This window comes from Crocodylus porosus, unplaced genomic scaffold (genome assembly GCF_001723895.1).
Source record: "Crocodylus porosus isolate Cpor-Errol unplaced genomic scaffold, CroPor_comp1, whole genome shotgun sequence".
Classification (NCBI taxonomy): Eukaryota; Metazoa; Chordata; order Crocodylia; family Crocodylidae; genus Crocodylus; species Crocodylus porosus.
Window position 1 is genome coordinate 23,101,517 of NW_017728913.1, and position 13,289 is coordinate 23,114,805.

General features: G+C 43.3%; 1 protein-coding gene across 2 annotated transcripts in view; it reads left to right on the plus strand.

Moving 5' to 3' along the window:
- Positions 1-13,289, plus strand: part of PALLD (palladin, cytoskeletal associated protein) — a 205,767-nt gene that overhangs the window by 39,273 nt on the left and 153,205 nt on the right. The gene's annotated exons all lie outside the window — the stretch shown is intronic.

Here is a 13,289-nt window from a genome sequence, read left to right on the forward strand (position 1 = left end):
AGACATTTCAGGAAATATGACTTAGCAAAAGGAAGAAAAAATGTTTCCTGTGGACCTGGTTGTTCCTGCAGATGCATATAACTCTGACTGAGGTAACTGAGTTTTGGGATCCATTCTTGTGTTAAATGTTTGGCGAAACATAGTACTGTTCAATTTTCACCAAGCATTAGAAAATAGGATGCTTTTCCAGTACCAGAACCTATATGCGTCATGAAAAACTGTGAAAGCCAGTAGTTTGTAAGTAGAAAACTGTTGAGTGTTGAGACTTATTTTTGCAGCTACTATGAAAAAGCTGCTCACTGGGGACCAATGAACCTTTACTACTCTCAGATCTCTCAAAAAGAAAGTAAGCCACTTCCATTCAGTTTGGCTGATATTATTTTTTTTTATTGTCAGGTTCAAATGTTTATAAGCACTTAGAACTTCAGATGATAATAGATCTTAAAGGTATTCTTAAAATTAAGTAAAACAAATTGTATTGTCTTTCACTATACATCTCTACAGTTGACAAAAGTAATTATTGTACTTTGATAACTAAAGATAATTTTTAAATTGCAATTGTATTATATGCCTAGGTTCTGGTCAAACGATATAATCCAAAATCCATTGATACTCTTTGTATGCCTCTTCACATCAGAATAGCTATGATTTTCATAACAGTCTTATGTCTTGTAATTTGACAGGAACAGTAGCCATTAGGGCTATGCGAAATTTCAATGCGTGTTTTGTTTCAAAACTGTTTCAACGCATTTTGATCTTGAAATAGCGAAATCAAAATGAAACAAAAGCGTTCAAAACAGCTTCAAAATGAAATGAGGGCACTTGAAACATTTCAAAAGCAGCCCGGTGGCAGGAGGCAGAGGAGAGCCAGGGCTACGCTCCGAGCGGCTCCTCCAGCCCTACGGAGCTCAGCCTGGCAGCAGGAGGCAGAGGAGAGCCAGGGCTGCACTCTGCCTCATGCCGCCAGGCTGAGCTTTGTGGGGCTGGCAGAGCCGCTCGACGCGCAGCCCTGGCTCTCCCCTGCCTTCCACCGCAGGGCTGCACTCCAAGTGACTCCTCCAGCTTCATGGAGCTGAACCTGGCAGTGGGAGGCAGGGGAAAGCCACGGGCCAGGGCTGTGCTCTGAGCAGCTCTGCCACTGGCTCTCCTGCCACTGGTCTGAGCTCCATGGGGCTGGCAGAGCCACTCAGAGTTCAGCCTGGCAGTAGGAGATGGGGAGAGCAAGGGCTGTGCTCCCAGCAGCTCTGCCACCCCCACAGAGCTCAACATACCCTCTCAGCACTGCTGGACTTGTCCCAGGGGTGCAGGCCCCCAGATCTGCATGCAGGATGACAGGAGGCTGCCGCTGCTGCTTGGGGCCAGTGGCAGCACCTGTCTACTCAGCGCTAGTCCCAGTGCCAGTCCCTGTGCCCAACACCAGTCCCAGGTGGCAGCAGCAGCCTCCTGTCATCTTGAGCACAGATCCAGGAACCCACACCACCAGGAGGAGTCTGGCACAGCCACAAATAAGTCTTGCTTGTCAGCACTTTGAGATGCAGTTTCCCAGAAACCCCTGCACCTATCTCCTTGAAATTTGGCAGGCTTCATGCCCTCAGAAGGGACTACCATCCCTGCAATTTTCATCCAAATCAGGGAAATTACAAAGTTATAGGTGTTCTCATGATTTCCCATTATAATCTATGGGCAGAATGTCAAATTATGTCGAAACAGTGAAACAGTTTCAACTAAACGAAATGGAATTGTGCTTTAAAATGAAACAAAACAATGAAACAAAACACCGTCCCTTTGAAACGATGAAACAGAAGTTTAAACAAAATGGTGCTGTTTCACACAGCGCTACTAGCCATCAGACAAGGCAACTTTTTACCTGACTGGACACATGCGCCTTTCAGCATGCCACTGGAAATTTAGAATTTGCTGGGCAGATTTGCTAGCCAAGACACTGTAGTCCAGAGGCAGATAAAATATGTTCCACAGGCTGGATCCATCCCATGTGGAACTTCCATGTGGCCCGTGAGCACCCACCAATGAATTGTACCCCAACCAGCCCTTCTGCCCATGAGGTGACCAAGTATGCACACACACCCCAACATACCTTATTGTGCCTGGTTCCCTCCCTCCTGGGCAGAAGGGCCCGGCCCAGCAAGCAGCAACTTCTGTGCGAGGCTGCTGCTGCCACTGCTACAGCCACCCGGGGGGACCTGCTTGGCTTCCCCAGTGTCCCGCTCGCTCTGGGCAGCAGGTAGGGAAGCAGCGGGGATGGGAGCAGGGCTAAGCTATGGCTGGGTAGGGGCAGAGGTTGTGGGGCTGGTGGCAGCATAGAGTGTGCCCAAGGGGGCAGCATGAGTGCGGAGCTCAGGTGTGTAGAGTGCAGGTGTGAGGAGGGAGGGTGGGGGAAAGGGGAATGTGGGGACCCACCACACACTCCTTCCCATAAGATAACCATATGGAATTGGAAGCCCATGAGTGAATTTGAAAACCCATCAAAGTCTAGAATATGTAAGCTTTGGCTGTAGCTTTGACTTGCCTCTGGCTTGTGGTACCTAGACCCAACAGCCAAACACCTATAGGTCCAGACAGAAGTACATCTCCCCACTGTAACTCATGGCCTTTTACAGGGGGGCTTCCCAAGGTGAAGGTGGGCTCAAATCCACTTACCCCACCCTCCAGCACCGGCTGGGCAGCTCCCAGAATGAGCTACCTCCGCTCCCTTTCACCACTCCCATTCTGAAAACAGTGCCTGAAGCATGGTTGGGCTGTGTCCCCTGCTCAATGCACACAGATGCAAGTTAATGAAGGCACTCCACTTTGGAGCATGTTTGTCTGAACCCTCGAGGGATCGGGCCCTTTTTAAAGTGCTCTGTAGCCATGCACTTGTGTTAGGTCACAACTGTAAAGCACTTTCAGGGGCCAGATCGGGTGAAAATTATCACTTCTGTCTGTGCCTTAAAAGGCTCCTGTGATCCACAGACATTACCAATCTATGGTAGTGGGCTTGTTCACAAGGCTAGTTAATCCTTATGAAGCTACAGAATCATCTGCTGAGGAAATTTCTTAACGCTGAGCAACTAAGTAAGGAGAGAGAATTGTTTGTTTAATCTCTATACATGATGTATACTGCTGGTTTTTATCATAATTGAATTCTTCCCTTGCTTTTTATGTATTTTAACAACTTCCCTACTTTTTTGCCTTCATCTGGTAACATGTGTGTATTTTTATTTATGGAGTAATGCATAACAGTTTTTAATATAATAAGTCCTTCTGGTGTTGTGGGCGGGCATCCAGATTTTTTCCAGACCTGATACATTTTGTTACAGTTTTGCCAGACAGATGTAGAACAGAGCTGACCAAATAGTAGCCCATGGGCTGATAAAGTCCTTGAAGTGGTAAACTATAGCTCCTAGGTTCCCAGTCTACGTGTTACTCCTGCTATCATTCTTTTGTTGCCATGTCTATAGGCTCCCCTTTGTCCTTGCCCACAAAGCCAAAGGATCCTGCAGTTAAGGGACTCAGGGGATCAAGGGCATGATGCAGCAGGCAGATGCCAGGCTAGGGAAAGCAGCACAACATGCAGCATTGCAGCTCAAGTTACATGTCGCCTACACGGTATGTAACCAAGGGGACTGTGAGAAGTAGGGCAGCCTGATATAGGGTATGCTTCAGAACTCCATCTTCTTTTCAGGTATTTAGTTTTAGTAATGTCAAGAACATTAGAATTGGGCCAAAGAAGTGACTAGTCAGATACCTGCAGTTCAGAGGCATAGAGGAGATCTGGGTTTTAATATGTATATTTTAGGCTTTTATTCTTTTCCTTAGAAGATGAATTGTTATCCTTTTAGCCATGTTTTATATACTAACATGAGCATCAGCTGGTCTCCTCCTGCTAATACGTCTCTATTCTGCTTCTACTTCAAAGTGTAAGTCATGCATGATTAGTAGAGCCTGGGATGGACTTAGACTAAAATGAAGTCTGATCATAAATGTCCCCCAAGACTCTTTCTCCTTGTTATTTTCACCTGACAGGTTCCTAGGTATTAATCACAACCTTATGTGAACTCTTGGCTATTTATGCTACATTGGAAGCAAGACAAATTTACTCCAAAAATTCTGCTTCAGTTCCTCCCTTATAACATGTCCTGTTGGCTCAACCCAGATCTTTAGCACACCTGCTTCCCTTATGTACAGAACTTTATTTTTCCATTTAAACTCTCTTCAATTTCATCTATACCTAGAGCAGCCTTACACAATTCAATTTGCCCACTTCCCTGGAGGTGGCTGTTTGTTTCTGTTTTGAATAATATATGAATTTGATAGCTTGACTGTAATGAGTTTTACTAATTATAATGATATACCAACCAAAATAAGTATAGTCATAATCACAATTTCTGTGGTTATTTATTTAATATAAATACAAGTACCTATGGCCATTTAACTTTCTCTCAGGATCTCTTTTGCAGTTATTCTTAAATGCATTTTATAATACCTTCTGATTCAACCCTTGTGACATTATGTCTTTGAAAACTCTGGACAATACTTTTTTGTTTCTCAGTTCACTGATTCCCCACTTACTCCATCTTTTTTTTCATAGATTCATAGATGTTAGGGGCTGGAAGGGACCTCTCAAGATCATCAGGTCCAGCCCCCACCCCCCAAAGACTGTTGGGGTCAGATGACCCCAGCAAAGTGAGTGTCCAGAAGTTTATTAAAGACTAGAGAATTGCCTGTCAAGAATAATTGTGGGAACAGACGGAGGAGGGGCAGGCCAGCGCTGTGCTGCCACCACCCTGTGCTGCCACCACTTCCAAAGAGCAGGGCTGGGGGGTGGGGCAACACCAGCAGTGCTGGCTTCACCCCTCCCACTCCATTCCCACTGTCATGGTGGCACTCTGCCATCCCTGCCATCCCCCTCTGCCACCACCCCACACCACCACCACCTCCAAGGAGCATGCTGGCCTCGCCCCCCACCCTCCATCCCCACCATCATGGCGGCAGTCTATCCCCACTGTCATTCTTCCCCCCACTCCACTCAGCATCCATTCCCAACCCCCACCCCACCCCACCCCGCTCCATCCCTGCTATCATTATTGATGGGCAATTTGTCATGCATGCAGCACTGGTTGAAGCCAGGCCCTGGTGGGAACCATGCCCCCAAGAGCGTTACAGACAGACAGATATACAGACAGATGGATTAGCCCTTTGTGTATATAGAATATCCAGAATAAGTGGTTGTACCACCTCTGGGGGGAAGACTGTTCCAGACCCTGGACACTTGAGTTGTAAAGACGTTTTTCCTTATGTCTAATCTAAAGTGGTCTTCTAGAAATTTATGACTATTAGTCTCCTAGGCCACGGAACAAGGTGGGCCACCCGGGCCATGGCCCTACCAACTTTTAGCACATTAATTTATATAATGCACAAATGCACAACTGTCATTCCGGTTAAAACTATATAGCTATTTTTTTAACTGCAAAACTAGCTAAAGTAACACGCTAAAAGTTAGTTGGGCCATGGCCCGGGTAGCCCACTCCATTCCGTGGCCTATGATTAGTCCTTGTCTTCCCCTGGGGAGCCACAGTGAACGAATGTTCTCCCAGGCCCTGATATACACCCCTTATATACTTATAGGCTGCGACCGAGTCCCCTCTGAGTCTTCTCTTCTCCAGGCTGAACAGACCCAGGTCTCTCAGCTTCTCATTGTACAGCCTGCTCTTCATACCTCTAGCCAGGGCCGTCCCTGGGGGGGGTGACTCGGGGCAACTGCCCTGAGCCCCGCACTTTGGGGGGCCCCACAGAGCCAGGTGTAGGAGACCTGGCAACTCCGTGCTGCCACCAGCTTCAGGTCCGGCCGCTCAGCAGGCACACTCCCCTCCCCCCCTGCGCCCTTGCCACTGAAACTGCCGCCAGTCTCCTTGCATCCGGGGTTGGGGCTCTGCACCCTGCTCGGATCGTCTCTGTGCATAGCCCACCTTTAGACTCTCTCAAGCTTCTGCACATCCTTCTTGAAGTGTGCCTGGAACCAGATGCAGTACTTCAGCTGCAACCTCACCAAGGCTGAGTAAAGCAGGAGGATGACATCTTTAGTCTTGTTTGAGATGCATGCAGTGTTTTGTTTGCCAGCATTGCATTGGTGGCTCATGTTCATTTGATGATCTATCAAGACCCCCAGGTCTCTTTGGTTGTGGTGCTAGTAAGTGTAGCACTGCTGAGCCTGTAACGCTACCTATCTTTACCTGTATTTACTGCTGCCTTTTACAGGCCTTCCCAAATTACTTGGAGATTCTGACATTCAACCTGAGAGTTGTACAGCCAGTTCTATTCCTTTGTTGTCATTCATTCTTGAATCTGTAGCCAGATTTATGTTAGCAGTGAGCCTCGCATACTTATTCAGGTCTTGCTTAACTGCTTTGGAATACACATCTTAAAGTAGGGAGTCATATGTTAGTCAAAGCTGGGATTTAGTTACTGCTTTGATTTTACTTCAGTAGACTGATCTCAATTTCCCCATAGATGACAATGATCCACACACACTCACTCTTACTAACTGCTGACAGTTTAAGAGCATACTCAGCTGTTTAGAGGTCTTGCAAACATAATGTTTGACAATTAATGGATAAGGACAAAATTGCATCTTTAATAAAAGATATTTCATTTGGAAAAAATTTTCAGTAAAACTAGAGCTCAGAAAATACAAAGCATAAATAATTTAATGAGATTTCTTCTCTAGTTTTATGCTTACTTACCCCAAGGTGTGTTCTCCCATATTCTGCTATAAAAAATAATTTAGTTAGATAAATCTTAAGAAAAATCATACACTCACAGAAGAACACTTTTCTAAGAAAGTAGCATGAGTGATTTATTTATATGAGGTTCCAAATATGTGTCCTGATAGTGATTAAAATATGATATATATTGAATGAACAAAAATGACCTCACTTTTTGGGAGCTTTTTAGTTTCCTATTCGTAACTCAGAGTTTATTGGCATTTTCTATGTTTTTCATTAAGCACATTCAATAGCATAGTATTATGGTAACCCCTGCTATATTAAATGGAATCTTTAAATGCATTGAAAATCGTAAAATATTAACATTTCATCAAGGCCCTGAGAAGTAAGATGTTTATAATGTACTTAAAAATATATATTGATTCCTAGAGTTTCCTCTGTTTAGTTGGGTATGCCCAGTTGCTTATTTCTTGACAAGCAGCTGTTACTTTACACAGAGATTTGGCAGAAACCTCTTTGGAAGGTAAACTTAAATATACTTTCTGTTTTGGGTTTCTCAACTTGTTAGTGGGCAAAATTTCTAATAATACACTTATGTAACTCATTGCTTTTTTGAGTTTGAAGCTTACCTCTTGAATACTGAGCATCAGGAAATGAAACAAGAAGCAAGTAAATTTTTTAGTCAAAATTGAGAGAGAAAAAAGAATGAAGTCCACACAGAATACTTATCAGGACGGTTATTTTGAACTCTAACCCTAAGATAACCGATGTTTTGTATTATTTGGGCACGGTTAGACCCTATTCCACTTGTTAGGCATCTCTCAATGGGCCTAGGCAGCTAGGTTTTTAAGGACCCTATTCTAGTCCCTGACAAACCATTAACACATCTGCTTTTTGTAACAGCTTTTGTCTTAATCCAAGGAGGAACAGGTTCTATTCATCCAAAAATATCTTTTGCATTAATGGTTTTTCATGGACTTAAGCAGAATATGCTAAGATCTTGATTAGACATCTATGGTTAGACATCCCATTCCATCTGTAGGATGGAGGACCCTAGACTTCTCAGTTTGAATTACAGACTTCTCAGTTTGAGACCCTAGACTTCTCAGTTTACATTATAATTAAGAGTACTTCTGGGGGTCACACACACTAGAGAAGAGGGAAAAGTAGACTATCAAAAATTATGATGATGATGAGACCATATAATATTAGTTAATTCTGAATATTTTCTTGAAGCTCTTCTAGTTTGTGGCTGCTGTTGCTTTTCAGTGCAGTGTTTTGGGACTTTTGTTGACAAATGGATGGTTTCAAGGTTCACAATCAAATGCAAGATTACCAGTAAAATTACTGGAAATTAACAAAGAAGAAGAAAGAGACAAGGAATCTGAAAGCGTATTCAAGATACTCCTTGGTTTATTCCCAGTTGTGTATCGTATTGTGTAGATATTCCTTGGCCAGTTTCAACTGATGTAAATCATCCCTTGGCCAGTTTCAACTGATGTAAATCATCCCATTATTCCAGCTCATGAATATAAGTACAAAGGGCGATAGCAGCAACTGAAAATGAGCTTAAGAAAATGGGCTAGTGGCCATTAAAATCTGTTTAGCATTTTCAATGACATCTGTTTTCCATCTTATAGTGCTGTTTAATTAGTATCAGTATTAGAAAACTGTACAAATCAGTTTGCAGAAAATAATATATTGAAGTAAGTGACCTTTTTCTAACTAAGATTTTTTTTCTAAAGAAAAATGAAAAGATAATAATGTGGGCTTGATTACTTTCACCCTATATTGTTTGATTCTATGTCAGTTTTAGTGCTCTACTCCCAGGGTTATTCATTTCAACAAAGCCAAATCAATCTCCGGATGGCAGTTTATTCTATTCCTGTTGTATCTGTAGACATATTTTTGGAAGACCAAAAATGGAAGAAATACCAATCATAGCAATGACAATCTAGAAAAAAAAGTTCTTGTTTATCTTAACTGCCTGAAGAGCAGCACTTTTGGCTTATAAACAAGTGAGAAAATCCACTTACTGGAAAGGATTCCTCCCTATCTCTGTAAGAGATTTTTTTTGGTAGAAATAGTTGTCTTCTATCTTATTTTTAAAACATTACTTAGAATAACTAGAACATGAGGTAGCTCTTTTGCTTCTCTATTCTGCTGTAATGGAAAGCCTAGACTGTTCAAACATATTAATCTCCTGAGCTAAGGAGGGCCATTCAGGAAAAAGAGAAAAACCTGCAAAAGTTGCTTTTACAGTGACCTTAATTTATTTTCTGTGTCAGTGAGTCACATGTATACATAGCATTTAGTTACAGTAGAGAAAACTAACTTCATTTACTTGCGGTATCCTAGAATCTTTCAAAACAGAGATTTTTTTCATTTGTGTGTAAAAGCCCTTCAGTGAACCATTAGTTCTGTTTGTCACATTTAAAATCCAACATCAGAAATGTTTTGCGGTAACCATGCTAATAGATGCAGGAATTAATTTTCTTATCAGGCCCCAAAGATTAATAGTGAAGTCTAATAAATACTGAGAGTTTATTTTCCATTATCAGTGCTATAATACTGGTATAGTTCTTCACGGATCGCCTTCTCTTGTCCAGGAGCAATCTATCCATGGTTTTCCATTATCCCATATTGGGAAATCAAATGTTTGAATGATGCTCATAGATATGTAAAATACAGACAGACATAGGTATGCTCACAGCAAGTGAGAGACCAAAGGACAAGGACAGGGACAAAGGAAAGATTGTTTTTCCCAATACGAATAAATATTTCAGAGTGGCAAGAATTTACGGAAGACAAACAAGGAAGGGAACCAGTGAATTAAGTCCTCAAGAGCCTGGCATTGTTTGTTTTTTTTTAAATCGTTCCTGTTAGTATAATGATCTTGAACTTATGCATGATTTCTTAGCCATGACTGAGCATACCTGAAAACTTATTTTGTATAATTTTGAGATTTTAAGGGATATTCTTATGGTGATTTGTATAATGTACTTTTATATTAATCCCGTCCTTAACTCATTTCTTTCCTGTCTGTCCTTTTTGCTTTGTTTTATATGTTCTTGGGGTGGTTTTAGGTTGTCTATTATTGCCCTTGTTTTTAATTTCTCTGGATCAGGGATATCAAACATATGGCCCAGGGGCTGGATCCAGGCTGTGGACTTGACCTGTGGGTCACTAGACTGACACCACCCACTGGGCCCAGCTGTGTGTGCTGTGTGGTATGTGGACTGGACCTGGCACCATGCATCTTGCACACAGCACAGGGAGTCAGTCTGGGATGTGGGGCTGCATGTTGCACTCTTCTGGATTGGCTCTGTGCACTGACTCCAGAGCTGGTTTGGATCAGGCCATGCAGCACACAACCCATGCAGACAAAAGGCTGGTCTTATGGATTGCCACATGCAGCACACAACCCATGCCAGTACCCTTTGCTTCATGGAGTATGCATGACCTTTTCTGTACCAGCTTCAGGGCTTGCTGGAATATTTCTTTTAAAAAAATTGGACCATAGACCAGGCAATTCAGGAAGTTTTTGGAGAGTGTTAGGGACAACTTGCTGGTGCAAGTGTTGGAAAGGCCAAGTAGGGTCCAAGCTCTTCTTGACCTGCTGCTCACAATCAGAGAAGTATTTGTGGAGAATGTAGCAATGAATGGCAAATTAGGCAGTGGCAACCATAAGATGATTGAGTTCAGGATCTGAGGGAAGGAAGGAGAGCAGCAGAGTATAGACCTTGGACTTCAGAAAAGCAGGCTTCAACTCACTTAGAGAACTTATGGGCAGAATCCCCTGGGAGGCCAGCCTGAGAGGGAAATAAGTCCATGAGAGCTAGATGTATTTTAAAGAAACCTTACTGAGAGTGCAGGAACAAACCATCCCAATATTCAGCATCCCCACCTTCTGTTGCTGCTTCCTGACAGGGCTGTGCATAATAGATGGGCGGGGGGGGAGTGATCTCCACACACGCCCACTCTCCCTCACACCCACACCCTGCCCACCTGAGTTTCACGCTGTTGCCACCCCCCTGGGTGCGGGCTTTGTGCTGCTCCTAGCCCCAGCCCCATGTTCCATGCTTCCACCCAGCTGCAGCTCTGTCTCCCACCCTTGCTGCTTCCTTTCTGGTGCCCAGAGCAAGTAGGACACTGAGGAATTCAAGCACATCCCCCCAGCAGCTGCAGCAGTGGCAGCAGCAGCCCCACCCAGAAGCTGCGTGCTGACTGGGCCAGGCCCTTCCACCCACAATAGGGTATGTTGGCTGGAGCTGTGTATATGTGGGTGCCTTGCTCCCACCCTCGTTGGCTGGGCAAGGTACAATTTGTTGGTGAACACTGCGGGCTGGATGAAAGTGCTTGGCGGGGTAGACATGGCCTGAGGCTGTATTTTGCTTGCCCCTGAGCTAAACTGTTCTCAGTGATGGCAGATGACAGAAGAAGTTGCAGCAAGGGAAGTTCATGTTGGATATTAGGAAGAATTTTCTCACTAGAGGGGTGGTAAAGTACTGGAATGGGTTACCCAGAGAGGTGGTGAAATCTCTATTCTTTTGCTGTTTTTAAGACCCGGATAGACAAAGCCTTAGCTGGGATGATCTAGTTGGGGATGGTCCTGCTTTGAGCAAGGGTTTGGACTCGACCTCCTGAGGCCCCTTCCAACCCTAATTTTCAATTATTCTGTGATTCTGTAGTACAGATATTTTTATCTTCAGTAATTTCTGATCTAAACTAGATCGTTTAAAATTTTTCAGCTTGAGTAACCAGTGACAAGGATGCAAATCTATGCCTGATTTTCCAAGTCCTCCAAGGTCTGGAATAGCCTACTGTCCAAGTCCCCAAGGTCTGGAATAGCCTGCCATCAGAGGTGGTTCAAGCACCTATATTGAATGCCTTCAAGAGAAATTTGGATGCTTATCTTGCTGGGATCCTATGACCCCAGCTGACTTCCTGCCCCTCGGGCAGGGGGCTGGACTCAATGGTCTTCCGAGGTCCCTTCCAGCCCTAATGTGTATGAAATCTATGTCTTCCTGAAGAGTGCTTGTATAAATGCAGACTTTTACACAGCCTGTGCAGGGCTAGAGCTCCAGTGTTAGGCATGTCTACAAAAGTGAATTAATTATAATTTCACTAGACATCAAACAGGAGGAATTTTCTGATTGCTACTAAAACAACTGTTTCTCACTTTGAGCACATCCAGTGGAAACTCCAGGACAAATAATGAACTGAAGAAAACTTGTCTTTACCTAACATCTCAAAATTTAGTTGTTGTGTATTATAGTCCTGTGCATATGCCTAATATTTTAGGAGAGATTGCAGTACAATAAATGATTATGATTGACCTGATTATGAAAATCAGTTATAAAATAGTATACACTATTCTTGCTCAGGGGTGGATCCAGTGGGGGATGGTCTGGTATACTTACACCCCTTTCCCCCTTTGATTTCTTCTGCACCCAAAGTTTGAAACCATGTGCCTGGCAGTGGCAGCTTCTGAGAGAGTGCTGAAGGATTCAGCTGACTTTGTCTTATTAGAATCTACCTGACCCCTTCTAAACTTTTCATTCCACAAGTGTTAATGACCCTTTTCTTTGTAATGGTCTTAAGGTTCCACCAATCCTTTTTTCTGCAGTTCTGTTTCTTAGCTGCTCCTGGTAATGAAGCTCCTATTTCACAGCCCTGTAGATAGTTTTCAGCTCATTCCAATGAAGTTATATTTGTTTCTGCTTCAATCTTAAACTGAATAATACAGCCCTAGGCCCCTAGTATATTAGTAAAGCTTCTGGCTTATTTTTAGCTATTGTTTTATATGTGATAATGCACTGCACCATCTACAACCCCCTTTTAAAAATTCTAGATCCATCCATGTTCTTTCATATCCTGGTCTCAGTAAGGTACCTTCTCTAGATTCTTGGGATGGCTATCTGATAATCTAATATGCATGAGGTATCTAGTAATCTAATAATCTAATATGCATGAGGTATATTTGGAAAGATTAACAGGAATCACTTGGGTTGTATCTGTGTCCATCTCGTGCAATACATCTGCTGTCCAGGTCTTTTTGCAGGGTTTTTTTTATCATAGTCTTGTCTGTATCCATTTTTTTAATTTAGGACTTGCTTGGCTTGAGGTTTTTATTTTGGGGGCGGTGGGAGTGGGGTTGGTTATTTTGCAGTAACAGTGGAGAACAATGGGGAAAATAATTAACATTCTTTCCCTGCTGACCTGGCAGCTGCAGTCCTAACACATTCCTCCATCCAAAAGAGGATGGTCAAAGAAGCAAAGAGTAGGAACCTACTGCAGTTTTCTGCATGGCCTGTAAAAGGCTACATTTTGAGCAGCACCTGGCACTTTTTTGAGGTCTCTGGCTCTGCTTTAGCATTTTTGTTGGCAGAAGCCTGTCCCTATTCATAATCCTTCCAAAATTCAGGAATAGTGTTCTGTTTCTACTCGTAGATTTAGAGACTTCACTTGCTTCAGCAACAATACTCTGAACATCATTAGATCAAAGGTAGAATATAAGCTGCAGTGGTATATGAGGTAGAGGAATATTGGGAAGTGGCAGTGAGC